The sequence below is a fragment of the Strix uralensis genome, chromosome 12 (genome assembly GCF_047716275.1).
Source record: "Strix uralensis isolate ZFMK-TIS-50842 chromosome 12, bStrUra1, whole genome shotgun sequence".
Taxonomy (NCBI): Eukaryota; Metazoa; Chordata; class Aves; order Strigiformes; family Strigidae; genus Strix; species Strix uralensis.
In genome coordinates, this window is record NC_133983.1 from 15,817,331 (window position 1) to 15,838,651 (window position 21,321).

Sequence of the window (21,321 nt, forward strand, 5' to 3'; positions counted from 1 at the left end):
GTGTGTTTGTGAATCTAATTGTGAACTCTCAACATCTCTCTGAAGGAAATTTTAGCTGTAATTCTCCAAGGCCCCCAGGTCTGCAGCCAGGACGCTCCTGCTCTTTCCCTGGGGCTGACATCAGGCAGGACTTGCTACTCTGCTGTGCTAAGTTCAGTGTCCCTCGGCCTCCTTAGGATGCATTGTTTATCAGCTTGCCTCCTTCCAAATTCTTTGTTTGTACAGTTGCAGCTTTTGTGCCAATTTTTTTTTTTTTCCTTTGCCTGGAGTTATTGGCAGAGCTAATTAACCACAGAATATAAAAGCCTTGTTCTTCGGGGCCAAGTGGTGTGGCCGCAGAGCAGCGTGAGTGCTGCCTTGTGGCGTGGGGGATGAACGGTCGGATGGGTTGCCTGAGGATGGGCAGATTATCTTCACGAAGAGGTGCCTAGTTATTTCCAACAGCGAATGCAATCCTTATTCTTGAGGGGCTGCACACAGCATCCTTCCTTGCTCTGCACTGCTCTGCAGCTACACAGATGGCACCGACTATGCTGACAGCCACCTCCGAGCACACAGGTCTTGGCTGCTGAGGAAAGCTGGTGGGTGAGAGGTGACTCTCCAGCTCACATGTGCCTGTGTGGGCACAGCAGGAAGGGACTGCGTGCTGCCTCTGGGTTTGGATGGGTACATCAACTCGGGGCACTTCTCCCTGGGCTCATATAGCTCAGCCCCACCTGGGAGTGGTACCTGGTGTTTTCACTTTAGGTAACGATAACAGAGAGAGTAAGAGAGAGCGTGGCAACAAGGGGGTCAGGTGTGTTTGAGAAGGGAAGGGTCACCCCCTCCACCTCCAGTGGGAGGGCAGCCTGCCTGGGTAGAGAGGCCTGGCCTCTGGCTGTGAGCTACAATAGACTAAGATTTTCCACATCCAGAAATGCTTGGAGAACTTTTTTTTTTTTTTTTCCTGGACAAATGTCTGATCATGACAGGAAACATGATGGGATTCAGTATAAAATACTTCTGCTGTTTGTCCAGCTCAGACGATTTGTCTGCACTACGAGGTAGGGGTAGCCCCACAAGCAGGGGACGTCCGGCGGCAGTGGGCCATGGCTGGCTGTGCCCGGGGTTCTGGCGTGGGTTTCAGCCCACCCGCGGTGCTGCCGCTGCCGTGGGGTGGTCCTGGGCTGCCTGCAGAGGAGTGGCGACAGGGAAGGGATAGGGCATCCCTCCCTGCAGTCTGCCAGAACAGCAGGATGGGTGTCCCCGGGTCCCTCGCAGATGTGCGTGTGGGTGCCTGTGTGGCTGAGGGGATGCAGAACTGACCCGTGGGGTGGGGACGGCGTACCCTACCCATCCCTGGGACTGTCTGAGCAGAGCGAGAGGGTGCCCTGGGCTCCTTGCCCCCCCTCCCTTTGCCCTTCCAACCCCAACTTCTCCCCTGCGGGCATCAGCAGGCACTCAGGACGCGGGGCCCTGCGGGGGGGCAGGCTCTGGGGTCTGCTTTCCTCTTGGGGTGGGGGGAAGGGAGAAGAAAATAGAGAAGAAGCAACAGCCTCCAGCTTTTCCCTTCCTCTAATCTTGCTTCACTCCCCCTTGCTCCCTCTCCCTCCCTCTCCCCTTTCCTCTCCCCTTTCCCCTCCCTCCCTCTTTCTAATTCCTGCCACTAGCTCGGAGCCTCATTCAGCAGCCGCTGCCAGTGGAGTGTAATAGGCTGAAGATGCTGCCGTGTCTGCTCAGTGTCTAGTTGTGAATGGGACTTGCCTCCTCTCCCTCCTCCGGAGGTGGCCAAGGGAAGCGGCCAGCCCCGCTGGACCCGCAGGTAAGCGGCGGCCGCAGCCGCGTGCCCCGGGGAGCCCCGGAACGCCGCGGGGAGCCCCGGAAAGCGGCGGGGAGCAGCGGGGCACGCCGGCGCCGGAGTTGTCTTGGGTGAGCAGCGCGGCGGGGTGCAGGGCGCGCTGCTGCCGGGCGAGGAGGTGGCTCGGGAAGGGGAAGGAGCGAGGTGGCGGGGGAATGGTCGTCTCCTGCAGCTCGGAGCAGGAGGACCGAGCGGGAGGATGCGCGCGTGTGTGTGAGCACCAGAAACTTGACAGCAGCAGCGGGGCTGGGGCGAGTGGCGGGGGACAGGCGCTGTGCCGCGGGGAGCGGGCTGCTGGCGAGCGGGGCCGGGGCTGCTGGCGAGCGGGGCTGGGGGCGGGCAGCGCCGGGCGAGCTGCGCGGCTGTGCCGCAGCCCTGCGCGGAGGCGGCCGGCGGGCGCCCCGGAGGGGCGAGGTAGTCTCTCCGGAGGGAGAAAGGAAACACTGTGGCAAACGGTATCTTTTTTATTTTTTTTTTTTAATTCTTCAGCTCTTGCTCTGGGGGGAGGGCGGGGAGGGGGGAAGGCGAGCATTTGTCCGTTTTAAAATGTTCCTCCGGATAAGCAGATATTGAAAGCCCCGAACTGAAAATGTTTTAGTTGCACTGTAGCTCCCAGGCATGAAATGGATATGCAGAAATTGTGAGCGCATAAAATGAAGGATACTCTATCCAGAATAAAAAAAAAGGAAAGACTTTGATTTTTTTTAATGTATATGTATACATAAAATACATTTTGCTTGCTGGCTTTCAAATGCGTTACTATTCACAAGGTACCAAAATGGTATCTGTCTCTAATACGGGCTAGTCCAAAAAGCATTAGACTCTTGGGTGATACATGCATAAGCACGTCCCTAAGAAAGGTAAAATAGATCAGGCTGTAGGTCCCCATAAATACCATTAACTTTTATTCTAAAAGTGCTTCCTGTGAAGTCCTTCGGGAGCACATATAGCAGTCTGACATCATGATATAAATGCCTTTACCTTCTATAGAAGTCCCTCTTTATTGTCTACTCTTTTAAATATTCATTTAGCGAGGAGAGAACCGGTATGTGCTAGGAGGTCTTATTTGTACCATTGCTACAAAAGACAGTGTGGCTGTGTAACACAGTATTTACCTACCAAGATATCTGTGACAAAGGAACCTCTTTAGCAAATGAGGTCACTAATTCAGAAATTGGCCCTTTATAAGGAGAATGCTCATTTCTTTTTCACGTTCCAATGACTAGTAACTCCCTGGGAAAGACTTTCTTCCTGTTGGTTTGTGATGGTGATACAATAAGAATTTCACAGACTCTGCACCCCTCTATTAAGAAATTAAATATTTTTAAGTATTTAATAATGAAACTGTTGAATGAGAAAAGCACTAACAGATTCAGAAGCAGGGAGGCACGCACTCGGACGATACTGAATGTCCGTCTCTTTTCCCCTTTCTTATGCTCTTTCTTATGCTTGCTTCAGTGTTTTCAAAGTCTGTGATTCTCCAGGTAAATACTTTGTTCTCTTTTTCTATGCTGGCTAACGTGTACCAATAAATAAATTTGCTTTCAGTGTAGAAGTTCTGCAATAATTAATCTGACATCTGCCACAGTCAGGTCTGCCCACTGAGATTTGGAACACAAATCGATGGTTGTACTCAATCCTTTGGATGATTTTTATATGGAGACATACATAGAAGTATGTGGAAGTGGAATTGCAGATGTTTGCTTACGAACAGCATTTTCATAGCAGAGTGGCGCGATTCATGTTGCTGGGGAGATAGGCAGTAAGAACAGTAGGGAGATTGAGAGCAGAAGGTCTGGTTTGAGCTTCATACCTTAACACAAAACATTTTTCTAGCTTATTTCTTAGTCTACTACACTCTAGAAAACAGAAGTTTCTGACTACTTCTAAAGCAGTTCTCCTTCCTCTTGCAGGAGAACAACAAAATAAAGTTACAGAACTAAGAACGAGATGTTCAATAAAAGAATTGAAAATTCTTTAGGAGAATTGCCTAAAAGACATCTTTCTCCTTCAGGCTCTTGTTCTTAGGCCCTGGAATAGGATATTTATTTCTTTTCACTTCAGCTTTGCACTAGAGCATCAGAGAATGAGCATGGACAGAGAATGCTATTTATAGACTTCTCTACATCAGCTTTAACTTTGCTAAAATTTTAAGTGTTGCCTATCCAAAAAAATCCTAATAACTACATTACTTTATTACCAGAAATACTGCTACAATAGGGTATGTCAAGAGATGAGATAAGCCATTGCGACTTATCATCAGCAGTTTCAGAAGGAAATATGTGTGGAAAAGGTTGATTGAGAGACAGGACAGCCAAATTAATTTTTCTTTTGCATAACAATATGGGGAAACTACAAAGATTAGAATGTTTTCTGTGATTTATCTGATAAAATGCTTTAAAATATATAATGTGATTTCAGCTTCAGTTAATATCTTACTCTGACAGTACTAGACGTATTTAATTTAGTGTAAGAAACATATGTGAAGTTCAGAGTTCCAGCAGACTAACGTTTTTGTTTTCTGCAAATGGTGTAACTAAACAAAGCATAACTTGAAAAAAAATGTTTTATTGCTGAGATTTCCACAGTATTCTTAGATGTTATTTCTAGCTTCAGACATCATAGAAATTTAAAGTAATTTCAAACTGAAAACTAGTGTCTCCTCTTTTTGGTGAACACCCTAAACCAATTTTGAATCCATTTTGTGAGCTGGATGTTTAGAGGAATATCTTCAGTGTGTGAGAAACAGAGGTCTCATCTGGAATCAATTAATTTGGAACAGTTTAGCAACACACTTTCTAGACTTTTTTTGTGTCTGGGTTTTTCTACTAGCATTTAAAGCTAAAAATCTGTGTATAATTTCCTATGCTATACCCCTTTTTTTGTTTGTTTTTAAATGGCACTTCAGTTTTCATTGTCCCTTTGTTGGGGCCAAGCCAAAGTTTAGGGAAATGAATGGAAAGATGGCCATAGATTTAAATGTAGTTTGGATCAGGCACTTTGTCCATATGAATTAAGAGGTGCAATTACTTTGCACGTAAGCATTGTCATTTTATGACACCTATATGTATTTTACTTTATCTCTTATCAGTTAAGGAACATTGTAGTCATATACTTCTAAAAGTCTTTTATAGTATTTTAGGAGAAAATGTAGTCCTGTGTTAGGGTTTTGGTACTGAAGGCTAAGATACTCTTAGACTGTGAAATTATTGATTCCTTTAAGTGCAAGCCTGCGTAAGCCGAATTATTAAACCCATTCATTTTCTCTTCCTAAGTAAGGACTTTAAAGTCATTTAAATATTACCGAAGGGTAGCAAATTCGCACACGGTGCTCCCAGAGGAGAGCTCTGCCTGGAGGAGCCGGGGTTTGTGGCAGCCGTTCTGCCGGTGCTGAGCCTCGCTATGGCTCCGCCTTGCTCAACAGGTCCGCTGAGGGCGGCCCGACGAAGGCCGCGGGGGCGCGGCTTCAGCCGCGGGCTCCCGCCGCCGGGCGCTCCGCAGCAGCCCGGGGCGGGCGGGCTGGACCCGGGCCCGGGGCGGGCGGGCGAGCTGGGCCCGGGCCCGGGGCTGGCTCGGCCCAGGGCGGGCGGGCCGGGCCCGGGCCCGCGGCTGGCTCGGCCCGGGGCGGGCGGGCACTAGAGGGCACTGATGCTCTTCGCTGCCTCGCCGCCGGCCCGGCTGCTTGTCAGGGCGCTATGAAAAGCCGTTTTGTTACCACCAGCGTTGCTGGCCCTCTCAGGGGAGACAGGATTCAATCTCGCCGTGGTTCGGGCTAATGCTCAGGCAGTTTGTCAGGATTAACATCTTTCTAGTCAGTGGATCGCGTTACCTTCGGCGTCGTATTACCACCTTGGCGCTCACTACAAAGTTTTGGAATCCTGTGACTTCAGATTGTCTGAAGAGTGCCACAGCTGGAGTCGAGGTGTAAAATAAACAGCTCAGTCCTCTCCGGCAGTGGTTTTTAAGGGGTTTGCTGTCTCTTTCTTCCTTTTTCAAAGACAGTGTCAGTTCCTGCTATGCCAGAAGAAAGAGTTTAAAGACAGAAAAAAGATGATATGGCAAACCAAAAAATATTTCTTTCAAAAATATTGTCATGCTTGAGAGATCTTATGAAGACATCCCTGATAGAAAAAAGACATATTAGGCCAAATTGGTCTAATTTTACCTGCACACATCCAGGTCAGTGGAGCTTACAACTGAAGAACTGAGAAAAGTAGATTGGTCCAAATCATTTCTGCATATCCTCTAGCGCCTTGGACTATAAAAGATACTGTTACAACCCGTCATTGAGAATGCTGACCAAAAAGGACATAGATGACAGTATAAGTTTTAAATGGTTGTAGGCTTGGAAGGAATCTCGTTTCCACCTGCCCTGTTCTGATGTTCTTCCCTAGACATCGGCTTTGAGGTATCGCTAAAGTCAGGATGCTGGGTTGCACAGGTCTTTGATTTGACTCATACACCAATCAAATTCCTGTGTATAAGAAATATATACTATAAATAACAGAGTACAGAATTTTATAATGTTGTATTACATCCACTTGGGCAGATATGCAGCCAGAGAAACTAATGTCTAATAAAAAATGTCTACAACCGATGCCAGAAATGGGCAACATAGTACCATAATAGTTGTACAGTATTCTGTCAATCACCTGATTTAGGATATTAGTTAAGAATTATCTTAAGAGTAACAACTCTTGGTGAGAGAGTTAGTACCTACTGCTCTGGAAAATGAGCACTGCTTTGCTGAGGAGCACTGTGTTGCAAAGAGCTGTCAGAGACCCATTAACTGCCCATCCTCTGTGCTCCAAGGCAGGGAACATCCCTTAAACTGCTAGATGCTGTCAAGGTGGGTGGAAAAGTTAGAGCTGCCAGTCATGTTCAAGGCTCTCCAGAGAACATTATGCAGGGCTGGGACATGAGCAATGCCTTGCAAGCCAGCAGGAATTCAGAGACAAATATCTGGAGCAGCCAGCCCTGCTGCTGAGTAGTGCCCGTGGGGAAGGTGACATTATGGTTAATTTTGCCTGACAAAGGCATAAGGCCTTCTTCCATAACTGCTTGGGTGGTGTGGTGGCTTTCAGGCATCCCAGTCCCACGGAGCTCTGCTGGCTCTGTGAGCCATAATTTAGCTCTTCAATTTTAAAGTGCTGGCTTAAGCAAATTCTAAGGGGTTTTTGTGTTTTTTCTCCAAAGTTTGGCAATGAGTAAGAGCCCTCTCCCTTCTGAATCAGCAAGAGTTCATCAGAATTCTTAATTGTAATGCAATGGCAGGCAGAGTTGGAGTGGTAGAAATCAATGTAAATGGATTAAAAGAAAAGAACGAAGTAACTGAATGTAAAAGAGCCAGGATTTTCCAGAGTGATTTGTGAACAATGCAGCAATAGGTTTCCAAATATAATTCATTATTATGATGATGCTTTAATAGTTTATCAACAGATAGTCTGTAGCCATATTATAGATAAACTAACATAAAATGCAATTGGGGATCATAAAGTATTATAAAGTAGACAAAATTGAACAGAACTTTGATACATGAATGTAAGATGTAGAAGTACCTATCTAGCCCGTAATTACACTTGGGCTTTCAGTTAATTGTGTTGGTGTGGTCTGACACTGTTCCAATGAACTCCCGATGATGCTGTGGAGACACAGGCCCCCACAGGCGAAGACTGGAGTGATGAGCAGAAGGAATTATATTCAATAACCCTTTAAAACACAATTCGCAGAATTTCCATATTTGTGAGCTTCACAGCACTAAGCATTTAGCTGCCTTATCTTTGTTCAGTTCAACTAGTGCAGGTTTTCTTTCTCCGCCACTGTGCATCATCACTACCCCATAGTTTGAAAACAACCTGGATTAGATGGTTGTGCACAGGTTTGTTCCTTGCTTCTATCCTCACGCTAGCAGGTGGGATAGAGATTAAATTTATGGTGCACCCTCTTGCAGCCACCATTTCTTCTCATGTCAGCTCCTAATCACACAGAGTCTATGCTAGCTTGGTAAACTAAAAATTTCCTTAACTTGATGCCAATCCCATAGAAGAGCTGCTGCTTCTGCACTGCATTTCATTACTCTTCATTTTATACAGTGAGATCATCAGATATTTGATGTGAAAGTATTACATTTAAGGTTAAACTGGTGCCATAGAAACTCTGGTTCAACATAATTTTTATCCCAGTGAGGCTGCTGATATATATTTTTAAATAAAATAAAAGTTCAGAAACATATTAATTGGTCTCAGTGGTTAAGTTAAATAGTTAAATACATGCATACATATCATTCTGCCAAGGATAAGTCATTAGTTCAGTATAAACCAGAGATGATAGCTCTATTTGAATCAGGAGACTAAACCCTATTTCCATTAATGCTAACTATTTTATTAATACATGCATGTGTCGGCATTAAGTCATAAATTTAAATGGTCTGTCCCTTCTTGATTTAAAGTAATTATCTCAAAGATCTTGGCTGCTGAATGAATAACTGCGTTACTCCTTTCATCTTTTATCAACTTTTTTTTTTTTTTTTGGGGTATGTAGACATTGTAAGGAAAACAAAAGAAATAGAGTTTGTGCAAACTTGGCTGTCATTTGAACCAAAAATAAATGTATTTTCATTACCAGAGCAGAATACCTGTAACTATACCAGCCCACAGACATTCTTAGACCTTTTTAGAGTCGTGTAACATTATGCACCTGCCTACATCTTATGTGTACTTTATGTAAAATTATGTATATTTTCATTTATATAGTTAAAATTAATTTTTGTGTGTTACTGGAAAATTTTAATTGAAGCAACAGGTAAAAAAAAAAAAAGCAACCTTTAAATTGTTTGAGAAAATTGACATTCAAAAAGTTTATACCCATTTTTTTGAAATAATAATTTAGTTTTATCTGAGAGAAATCCTGAGGTAAATACAGGACTTTGAATAGCATTTACAAAATAAAAACCAAGTCTCATTAGCACTAAAAAATGCACTTGAAATATTAGGATTAAATCTTGTCCTTTCCAGAGCAGTGCTTCTGACAAGCAGTCCTACCTTTCAGCAGACTTGACCACATACTGACGTAGTTATGTATTTCTAAGTATCACTCAGTTCATTTTAGATCACCACTCAAGACAAGATTTTAGCACATTTCCTCATTACAGGTTCCCTTCTGGTTAGGGCAGAGATTATTGTAAGCTTTTTCTGAAGAACAACCAATATTAAAACAGTTGAATGCTGCCAGGTTAATTCAATATATACAGTGCAGTGCTCAAAACCTCCAGTTTCATATTGCATGTAACCAGCATTATTTAACCACAGAGATTACCAAACTGATGTAACTGAAGAATCACTCAAACATTTATCCTATGTACACAACGAACAGATATTTTTAAAGATAACGTCTCCTTCCCATTCTCTTTCAGCATATTTTTCTTGTAATTGAAATTCCAGTGAAGATCTTCAATGTTTCACATTAGTGAAAGTTACTGTTCATTCACAGTTTCAAACCTAATTTCTCCAGACATAAGAGGTTTCAAAATTTTGAAAAGCAGTTGAATAATAATTTTACTTGGGGCTCAGATTCGCATAGAAAACTTTGTCCACCACTGATTGTTGCCTTTTTATTTGTTACCGTTCCAGTTATAGCTGGTATAGCTCAGAGAATACGTCTGATTAGTATGCATTTCAATTCTTTTTAGCACGGTGGCAATTTACATAGCATTTATTTTTCTAAAGCAAGAAGAAAACATAGCAGGCATTGACATTTACATACAAACAATTTATCATTTACATACAAAAGGGCTGATTAGGTAGCAATGCAAGTGACTGCAGGTCAGATTTAGGATGGTCATCATATTTCTTTCCTTACAATTGTGAATTTTGCAATATTTATATGTAAAAAAATATGTTCATAAACTATGAATATGTAGTCATGTTTCGAGTATTAAATTTAACAGTCCTCTTGGAGATCCCTAGTATTGGTTTTCTATGGTGCAGTCTTTGACTATACTGTTGGAGTAAAGATAGTTTAAGATGATCCCTTCCTCAATGATTCCCAAATCCTGTACTGTTCATAGTCCACTGATCTGTACAAAGAAAATTGATTTGGACACTTCAGAGCTAATTGGGGTATGTACATGATCTGGGTTAAAATAAAACATATACAATATTTATAGTTACTGTCTATCTGACCTCGGTAAGACAGAGCCTGTGCTCCTAGGCATAGTACTTGGTTTCTCAGGTGCCTGCATCATCATCTTGAGTTCATTGAACTTGCTTATATTTAGATGATATTTCTTGTGCCTCAGTTTATTAACTTCTGCTTCTCCTCTACAGCACCAAATTTAATATTCAGTGAACTTTTCACCCTCAAAGTTTCCTACTTTTCAATGCAAACTTTGCTCTGCCCTCCCATAACCTCCATTTTATCAGGTATAGTGGACTCTTCTAGCCTTGCTTTATATTTTCATAAGTCTGCTTTACTCAACCATTGCCACTTATCCTCAAATGTGGTGACATTCTTCTCTGATTGAGTCAGGCTTCCCAATTGCCTTCTTTATCTGTTACTGCTACCTGAATTAATCAAGGGCTTCCTATTCCTAGGCTGCTAGTGTAATTATACCCCTCAGTACAATCTTGTAGTTAGTAATGTCCAGTTACCTTCTCTAGACATTACTTAGTTTTTTGGATCCATAAGCAGAAGTCTTTCTTTGTATTTGTCTAGGTGTACGTCAAGCTACTGGGAGCAGTCAGATAGATAAAAACTAATTCTCACTATGTTCAATGACTTACTATATATTTACTTCATAACAGAGAAAAATCCACATTTAAATAAGGTGACATTGGTGTGATCTGAGAAATACTCAATCTCATGAAAAAGGAAATGGAAACCAGCCTGTCTCACTAGACTGTTTATATGGAATATGCAGATGTCATATGTAACTAGGACATGATGAACTCCACTGGAAAAGGTAACACAAAGGTTTACTCCATATTGCAGTGATGTGCTGTGATTCTATAGCATCACAAATTAGTAAGTGGCTGCTGGCCTGGGTTTTAAAGGAGCCGTCAAAACACATGATGAAAATCAAAAGTCAAATTACAAAAGTCTAATTTTTTTGGAATGGCATTGAGTTGACATTGAATGCCACCTCGTTGTGACCTTCAGCATGTATTTGTACATTTAGAAGGCTAGGGAAATGTCCACCTTATTTAACATATGCTCAGAATTTTGTTATTGTTGTTAGCAGGCTATTTTTTTAATAACTTCTATGAGCAAGCAGGTTTAAACTATTTATCTGACATTTACACTTTACTGGTTAAAATTCTGTCCGATCAGCCTGATATAAAACAGAAACTGTATTGGAGTCCATGGGGTTATTCAATTGACAGTGGTATTGATATCCTTGATATGGAAATTTATAGTAGTTTTGGTAATTACCTTAACTGATATTTTCAAACAGTTTACATGGATGTGTGCGTTTCAGAGCTAAGCCAGTTTTTAGTCCTACTAGTGTTAGGAATGCTATCAATACACCATCATATGTAAGAAATTGCACTAATATTTGTTTAATTAGCCGATCAAATTGAATAAGAAATGAGTTTGAAATAATCAAGTCTGTAGAGAAAGCGCCAGCTCCGATACTTACCAAGATTTGACAGTTGCTCATTGTTATGACCTTGGCTTTTTTTATGATGAGCCTGAGGTCAGAAAGTATGCTAGCTGTAATTACAGCCTTCATAAGATTCTGTAGGCCGTCCTCTGTAGCAGACTTGTACCAGATTGTCTACATGTATCACATTACTGATGAACTGGGTGAAAATCTGTATTTTGTTCTCATAGCTGTTGAACCCTGTTTCTGACTATCACCATATACAGTCTGTGGAACAACTTAGCCTTTATGACATTTCCTTTCAAAAATGAATGACTAGCAAGTCATTTCTTGAAAGCTGTACATAATGTGAGAGCTACCAAAAATGGGATTTTTAACTTTTATTTATTTTTTGCAAAAAATGTACAGAAGATCATTGATACTTTATTAAGAAAAGAAATTAATGTAAATGAAATTAATAATGTGTACAAAAGACTTTTCCATTGGTATTAAATCATTTTGCCTACTGGAGAAGAAATATGTTTTTGCCTAGAGGTATACCCCATCTGGAAATTAAATCCCTTTTTACTAGAAATGAAATCATTCAAAATAAACTGCAGAAAAGCTTGTGTTTTAACTGTTTCCATGTGCTTAAAAGTAGACTATATTTAACCCATAAATGCCTTGGGCAGTTTATTACTTTGAGTTAATGAATGCTAATTGCTTCTTGAATTTGAGATCAGCCGCTCCCCCTTTCACACTTTTCAATAGTGTTACAAGGAGTATTTTGAGCCACTCAGATATGACAGTTTTCTGTTTCACATGTTAGTTATATATGCAGCTCCTGTGACAACGGAAAAAACATAAATTTGTATACACATTAACTTCCTTTCTTGTGCTTATCAATTGATTATGCACATTTCCCCTCCAGGCTTTATAAAAGATCCCAAGTTTTATTTTCCAACAAATTAAAAACATACCAACTTTTTAATAACATATCAAATGTTTTAAATGTAAAGACATGAATTTCTATCTGCGTCCTCATGCCTCCAAATAATTTGCCTGTTATCTGTAGTAAGCCAGGCATATTCATTATGCTTTCTTAAGCCTATATCCTTATGCATTGAGATGTCAGTCTGAATGACATGAATCCTTTCCACAGCTGTGCCTTGAAGGACAGATGCCTTTCTACCATGAATCATACCAGAAAAAGTCCTGTTGCAAAACTTTTTTTTCCACTTCTTGGTGATCTGGTGAAGTAATTTCCACAATCCATGGAACTGTTGCTAAAATTAGGGGTGTGTGTATATATATATGGCTATGTTGTTGAAGGTATATAGGGAACTGAGTAAGAGATCCCTATACATTAATTATGCCCTTTTAGTAATCTCCTCATGTCCCGAAAGAATCCTAGAATGAATGAAGAGGAGCATAATTCCTCATTTATGGAGAGGAATTCTTTCAGTAATCATATTCAAAATTACAAATGAGCTGACAGGACAGCATCTCTACTGACTTCTAGTTTCTGTTCCATTTTTCAGGCAGCATGGTTAGGACTTTGACTTGTTAATGGCAAAGATGACTTCATCCCGGTGCTTGCATTTGAGGAGAGGGAAGAATGAAAGGCTTAAATCTGGCTATCTGTTTTTCCTATTTTAAGAGCATTCCTTCACCTGACTAGATGAGTGTGTGCCCCCTCACATGTCTTCTGGGGGAAATAGTTGGAAAGTATGGAACATGATGAAAACTCTTGTATTGTAAAGGCAAACTCCTTTGCTTCTCAGGAGTATTTTGATGTGTCTCGGTGATATGCCGTCTAAAGAGCAGCTTCCAAAGCAAGTTAACTTGAATTAAAAATAATTTCAGCTTATTTAGGAGGAAGAGTTTCAGCCTTTGAATAAACATCCTGTCAAGTCTGTGGTATAAGGATCCTATTAGACCTACTACACTCCTACCGGGGCAGCATCCCCAAATGATATTGTGGTGCTCACTTTGAAATGCCAGAACACTGCATAAAATCTGCTACTAGTGGCAAAAGGGTTAAAAAACATATGGGCTAGTTATCTGTCTGGAGCTTCAAACAGCCACATTCTACATCAAAAAGGGACTGCAGCAACTCCTTGATCAAAGCTCAGGTAATTTAATTATTTGCCTTCATGAATCAAGGGGTCCTTGAACAAGCTCAGGATGTCTGGATATTAGAATATGGGAAATTTATTGTTTCACTCCTTCTAATATTCCAACATCAAAGAGATTTTTTTCCTATAAACAAAACAGTCTGAAGTCAAAGAATTCAAGCAAAAGCTAATGTGGAGAGACTCAGTTTTCTAGGATCTTTGAGAGCTGGAAATTAAGCCAATTTCTGTGGGGTGACATATTTACCACTGTGATTCTTCGTATTTATTTTATATAACTAAACATTTGTACCAAATCTTGCAAACCAAAATGCTTAGCTCCTACTCCTGTAAGTTCACTTGGTTGACACTGTTTTTCCTGTTCCTCAGTTTTCCATGATTTTTCGTGTTTTGTTTTGCAAATCTCTGTTTGCCAAGACCTGAGTGGCTCTTTGACCACGTCATACTTTGAGAGTCTAATTAGAACAGTGTAATGTAGATTGTGCACCCTAATGTGGAGGAGAGAGTTTATAGCCGATTCCTCCAGCAGCCCCAGCCAAAAGTCAGAAGAAATTTAGGGTAGTGAGAGAAGCCCATGGTTTGAAGGAACAGTGCTCGGTCCGAAGCGCACTCTGTGCTTCTCACCATTGGTGGCATCTTAGTTCAGGATTAATGAAACAAAAATTGGTTGGCATTTTTAAAATCCTAAACATAGAGATGTGCATGCTGATACAAGAATGGATTCTCAATCTGTAAAACTAAATGTCACTTTATTTCTAGGAAAGAGTAATTCCTTTGTATCTTTCCCTTTTATTTTTAATTTTGCATTTTCTTCTTTTGGTCTGCCAAATTTCCTTTCACAGCTGGGGCCCGACCCCTCTTTTTAGCATGTTCATGGACCAAACATAATATACTAAAAGTTCTTGTGGTAAGTGCCAGTCTTAGTGTGTGTGTTGCATGTTTATCTGCTATGTCGTTTCTGCATAAAAGCTCTGTCATTGCCTGTGTTGTCCTGATTTTGTATGTGTTATATTCACGACCTGCAACAATCCTGTGTGTCAAACTGCTGTTGAAGCTGGTGAGATGTCTCTGTGCAGAGTGCTTCCTTGTATCTTAGCAGGAACAGAAATACATTAGTGGGAGACAAGTCAGTAGAGACAGGAAACAAATGCAGTCACTACATGTGGTGACAAATGTTTCCCAGAATAATATAAAAGTTATACAAATAGAAAGAAAATAAAATGGGATGGCTCATCCCACCTTCTCATATTTACCTGCAAAATAAGAAGTGCCACAAATTTCTGATACTGCAGATCATTTTGCAAATGAAAATTTTTCTTTAAATATGCCATGGAAATTTTTATAGAACAAAAAGACTGCAAAATTATGATAAATAATCTAATTAATTATCTCATATAACAGTAAATAATTAAGAGAAGATAGCAATGCAGTATTCTGCAATTCATTGTCATGCTGGTGAGGAGCTCTGCAAAGTATTTTGTTTAAAATGGTGACATGCTTGGAGACACATGCTCCTCTGCTTCGTGTAAAGAAGGTATCATCTACTTCACATGCCGGCTAACTGTAAAACTGCTATATCAGCTGTGTGCACTGCAGCTCCTCACAATAAGGTTACAGAATGAAATCGACTATACTCAGTTGCAAAGATGTTCCAAATTCCTACTACAATTCCCAGGTAACTCTGTTATTGGAAGAATACATTGCTTGTGTGAAACCTTTGAAACCACTGAGTCTGATTTGTCAGTTTCTTCAATTTGGATGGAAACCTCTCTTTCAAGCTTAGAAGACCTTGCTTCTCATTTCAATTAACTAAACATGTTCAAATTGTTGCCATGTGATAATCTCATTCCATATTCTCCAAGAGATCAGTGATTATTTTGCTCAAAGTGTTGGTATCATGGCAAATCTACAGTGGCATTCAAGATAGTAGTATTAGAGTCAGTCAGGCAGTATTGCCAAAAGGTTTTGTGTGTGTGTATCTATATGTGTATACACACACACACACACACATGTTGTTTATGCATGTGTATATATATACATATGAGAACAAGCATCTTTCGTGAATGTCTATCATAGTTTTACTGTGAAATCTCTGATGTTAAACAGGACCATGATGTTAAACAGATACATGAGTTTATGGAAGCCTTAATTTCTGCCATATAAACTGTGTGGTGGTGTGAGTGGTTACATTTGCCAGTGAATGATGTAGTGACAGTGCACATGCCTGTGCCATTACCAGAGGAGGAGGAATTGATTAGCAATAACACACTTCATTAACACTGCACTTTCTCAATCATTGTAATTGTGGCTCTTCCCCTAAAACATCAAGTGGAACAGGTTTCATTTCAACCAAATCAATCTAATGTGTTAAAATTTACATAATTTCCTCTCATTGCGTTTATAGAGCAGCAGGAATTTTAATTTGCATTGTCTGTATAGTCTATAATCAAAGTGTTAAGAGCACAAGGTTTATTCATTATGTATGGCATGTGGTGACAAATTTACATAATAGGCTGCATCTTGCTGAAATATTCCTTCTTTCCCCACGCCCACCTTTGCAATTTTGGCTATAACTTATTTTCTATAAACCTGTTAATTCAATTACACAAACCTTTGAGTTCCATAGAACATTTATTAGGGAGAAGTATCCTTATAAAAATAAATAAGTGGATAAAATGTCATACTGAAAGATGAGAAGTTCTAAGGAAAAGCATTGAAAACTGGACTGTTTCCTGATTTCAGGAGAAAGCTGGTATAAAACCACTGCGGTGTGTGCTATTGCTGCATACTGAAGGTAAACATTCACAGACTGAATGGAAAAGCACCTTTTTGTTTAGTGGCAATTACTATAGAGAGTCTATTCTATGAAAATTTTCAAAACCAAGTTAGGGACTAAAAAGACATTAAGAAATTAAGATGCTGTAAATGTAAATCTCCATCATTGATTGTTGCGTGCTAAGGCCAACCTTTGCTTTATGAAAATAAAAGTGCTTAACAAGATATTTTTGATAGAAGATTATTATATTTTAGTAAATAGAGAAAAAATAGAGGATTTTGATAACATTTGTAGCAACTAAAAGTCTTATCTAAATGAGGAATGTGATACATCCGCTGGTTTAGACACATAGGTCCTCTACACAGTGTCACAGAACTACCATAGCATGACATTTATCATTTAGATCTTTGAATTACTGAGTTTTATAGATGGCATGCATCAGACAGTTCCCTTCTCCCTTATACTGCCTGAATAGGGATATTCAGACAAAAATGTAGGAATATGCATCATTTTAAATATGTCATACCATCTTATAATGCAACAGTATAAACAAATATATTCCATGTTCTAGCATGTACAGAAATTCAGGTGGTACAAGATTTTGATCAAAGAAAATCTCTGCAGAAACTCTTAAAAGAAATGTAGAATGTATTTAGATGTTGACAGTCATGCTCTTAGTAAGAGTTTATATGGATGGGTCTTTCAGTCCTCCACCGAAACATCCATACAAATAATTTTATTAATACATAATTAAATCCCTAATCTGATGTTAAGAGTTTAAAACCATCATAGTATATATATATTGTACTTGAGCTGTACTTTAGTCCATGCTAAGAAAAGGGTGTGTGGGTGTGTTATGGAGGCTCTCAAATAAACAACCAACCACCAAAAATTAAAAATTTATTGTCACACAATTAACTAGCCCTCCACAAATTACAGGTTCAAATGTCTGTGAGAGGAGAACAGAACAACTTCCTGGGGTCTAATGACAACCCAAAATGCATAACAAACAAAGCACCACTCCCTGGGGTCTAACAACAACCCAAAAGGCTCTATCACTCACCTAACAAGTGAGTCACCTCACCTCAAGGAGTTTCCTTGGGCGGCATCCCAACCCAAGGGGAGAGTCCTCTCGCAGTGTGCTGCTCCAGGGGACGAGCTCCAAATGGCTCCCCCAGGGCCCTCCATTGATACCCAGGCTGAATCTGATCTGTGGTCAATAGTGTCTTCTATTGGCCAAAGGCCCCAACTAAGGTGAAGCCCTGAGAACAAAGGCAATCAGGAGCTGCTACACTTCAGCAGCCAAGAAGTCCTATTTTCATTGGGTGGGTGCACCTGCCACTGGGTGTATTACATGCGTGATGACTTGTATTTTCAAGTTATATAAGTATAGGAGCGGGCACAGATCTGACATTTGTGAGTATTTTGATCTCTCTATGAAATTGAAATGAAACTTTGGTTTATATAGTAACTGTTAACATCCAACATGTGCCAAAATGCTTCTAAACAGTGTTATGTCAATGTAGATGCAACAGCTGCATACGTAAAAATGAGAGTGAAGACCATAACTAAGTTCACATTACTAAAGTTATAAGATTAATACATAGACAGTCAGATAAGGCTCAGTAGTTTTAGAAAGGTGCAAAAAACAAACGTAAAGCCAGTTAACCTTTGAGAGAGAGAGAAAATCCAAGGAAAGGGGAGACTCCTTTTGCCACTGAACTCACCAGTAAAAGGGCCTATTAAAGTGGTTATGAAGCTGTAACATTGGCCACTTTCTTTTTTTTTTCTTTTCAGCTTTACACAGAAACTACTGTATGTGCTGCACAGTCCTTGAAAATGCCATCTCGTTCTGCTCTCAAGCTCCTCTGACAAAGACTGTTTTGCCTGCCTTCCATCTTTTTTCTTCCTTACCTATTTTCCTACCATTTCTCCACATGCATTGAATATTGTTTAAAAATCTGTGAGGAACTAACAAGAGGGGAAGGAAGGTTTACAAATAGAGGCACGTAGCAAGGGCAAGTAATGTAATAATGGTTGTATGTTTGCCCAGTCATATTCTCAAGATAAACAATGTATATGCTCAGTGTTCATATTCTTATAGTGGACCCATTCCTATTTTATGAGCTGTAGAGTAGGGGCAAGGGAATATGCTACAGTTTTTAAATGTCTTCCTTTCTATACACAGTGTGACAGCTGTATGAACCCCAAACTGATTTTGTGAGCTTTGCAGAATATTCTTGTCAAATTGAAATCTCGCTTGAACTGCACCTGGTTTTGGACTCTGATGTTTCCAAGCATCAGCATATCTTGCTGTTGATTAAGCATCAGCTGAAAACATGCCAGTTTGGAAATGTCACCAAAGCTCTTCCATAGAGCTCCTCCTGGCCATCTGGGGGGGAGCCTGCCTGCCTGTGTAGGTGAGAATGGATGTTCCTGAAAGCCCAAGAAGAAAAGGGGATAGGTGGAAATATATGAAGAGTTAGTTAGGTGCAATGCCAGTTCATACCATTTGAGGATGTGCCCTTTCTGGGGAATTGCACCTGGAGGTTATTTGAACCAAGTGAAGCTCTATGTTTACATCTAACACAGATTAATTCAACTACCGAGTTCAGTTTGGGAAATTTCAATTTATGCAGTAGCACCTCAGAGTTGGCTTAGTCTCGCTGCTGTGAGCTTTCTAGGACAATAAGACCTGCTGAAGTCTAAACAGAAGTACACTCAATCTCTATCGCCATGAGAATAAAATGCAATAGTCAAAGAAATATATTTTAACCATCTCTGCTGATGCGATGTTTAGCAATGCACCTTCTACTGAAGGTGCTATCATTTATATCCTGCTTCATTCAATTTGATATACAGTTTTTCTTGTCCATGGCTTCAGCAGCTGTCATGTAGATCAGACTTCAGCTGAAATCTGTTTGTGGCACTCTTTATGAATATGAAAAATGTGTTTTACAGCTCAATATGAGAGATGAAAGAGAAATCAGATAAAATGTTTTAGAAGTTTATCAAGTTGTCTCTTGAAATGTCTACAGAACTTGGCCATCCAGTAAAATAAAATTAAATGTACATTAATCAGCTGAAATAGTAGATTAAGATCTAATCCAATTAGAGAAATGCCTAAAATTATGGTAATTAAAAGACCAACAGCACTTCCTTTCTAACTTCCTGAGGGATAGTCATGCAGGCAGGAGAACAAAGGAACAGTTCACCTTTCTCTTTGATGTTGCAGTTTGGGCAGGACTTAGGCAGGCTTGGATCAGACTCACTGGGATTGTTTTTCAAGTTGTACTTTTCTTATTCTGTAACATGGAATATAATTTTTTTAAAGTATTATGTAGGGTTTTTATATAACAAATGTGTTCCTCTTCCAGGACCAATGCCAGTAGTGAAACCTTTTGATTTATCAAGCTCTCTTCTTACGGCACTTACTTTTAGGTTTCTGGCCTTGTATCTTCTGTCTGAAGTTTACTATACCATGCATTGAAACCTATATGCTGCATATATATGATTGTGCTTTTGAGTGGATGCACCTTTCTAAAGTGCTGCTGCTTTGCCTGCCTGAGGTGGCTGGAGTCAGAGACTACAAATTTCTGCTGCTCCACTTCTTTTTTACTTAGTAGTACAACACCATATACATAGAAGGAATTTCTTTGCTTATTTGCATAACACAGAAGCGAGAGCAGAAACCCCTTGTTTTAAGTGCGGATGCTTTAAAAAAAAGTTAAAAATATTAATGTTGACAGCTTTCAAAGGAAATAGATCAGCAGCAAAGAGACAAAACATTCTACTAATTTAGTGGTTCTTTCCCTCCTTGATCCTGTTTCAATTCAGGGACGATACAAAAATTCAGTATTTAATAGGTTTTTGGAAACTTAGTTTTAAATCAGGGAAAGATCAGCAATATGACATTGCTGGCTCTAGAGGAAAAATGAAATGTCATGTAACTGAAATAAGTGCTACAACTCTTTGTGAGGCAATTTCGGTATTTTTTTCCTGCATGATTAGATTTTATAAATATCCTACTGTGTATAGGTATGTTCTCATCTCCCCGTCTACCAGTACAGGCTGATGGGCTGTCCTCCACTCTCAGATGACAAGCAGCCAGCAGCAGTTAATGACAGCATTGGAATTTTTGGCACCTTTTTTACACTGCACTGACTCCATGCTCACACTGACTCCATGCTCACAGGATAATTATCTCTCAGCTTTGCTTTATGTCACTGAATACAGGACATGCATCAGTGCTCCTTCGAGAAATTTCCAAAGAATTTGTCTCTGAAACTATGATTTCTAAGTGTTTGTGAGGAAATGGACCCTTGACTCCAATTATAAAAAATGCAGGGGTATTCCTGACATCAGTTTCTTGGTTTCTCTTTTCTGAAGTGCTATCAGTGAATTTTGGGCAGGGTATAGCATTGTGAATGGGGGGTGATAAGCAGCTTTATATATTCTTGGATATCAAAGGTATCTTAACACATATTTATGTGGAAGGCATTGGTACTTTTGAGGATGGATTAATATGTTTAAATAGGGGCAAAGGGAAAAATCATGGAGGTGGTGTACTTAAAATTTCTGTTTCATGTTAAGTTTTATTCTGCAGCAAGCTATGTTTATGGGCTCCATCGTGAGAGCTGAAATAAAAGATAGAGTAAGCAGTGCCAGAGCCAGGAAGAACATGGATCTTCTTTGCTCCATATGCACTCTGTTACATAAAAATTCTTTTTATTCCTCTTGCATTAAAGAAGACAAAAATAAAATAAATTCTTATTCTTGACTTTTCACCCCCATATTGCTTAGCCTTTCATCTTTTCGGTGCCTGGATCCTTATTTTAACCTGTCTCTATTGCTCATTTTTAAATACACTAATACTGTGAATTCCCTTTCCATATTCTCGAATTCCTTGAACTCAATGAGATTTTTACTGTTGAACTTTAATGGGTCAGGTCTAAGTGTTCAGAGTGCCACATATAGTGGATTCCCAAACTCA

The 21,321-nt window shown here is 40.1% G+C and overlaps 1 protein-coding gene across 2 annotated transcripts in view; it reads left to right on the forward strand.

Annotated features, from left to right (window-relative positions):
* The first annotated feature begins 1,649 nt into the window (after positions 1 to 1,649).
* Positions 1,650 to 21,321, forward strand: part of CDH11 (cadherin 11) — an 83,685-nt gene continuing 64,013 nt past the window's right edge. Inside the window, exon 1 of one of the 2 annotated variants that reach the window (XM_074881620.1) lies at positions 1,650 to 1,908. The gene's annotated coding sequence lies outside the window, so the exon portion shown is untranslated. The remainder of the gene's footprint in view (positions 1,909 to 21,321) is intronic. The other variant, XM_074881619.1, reaches the window with a different exon arrangement.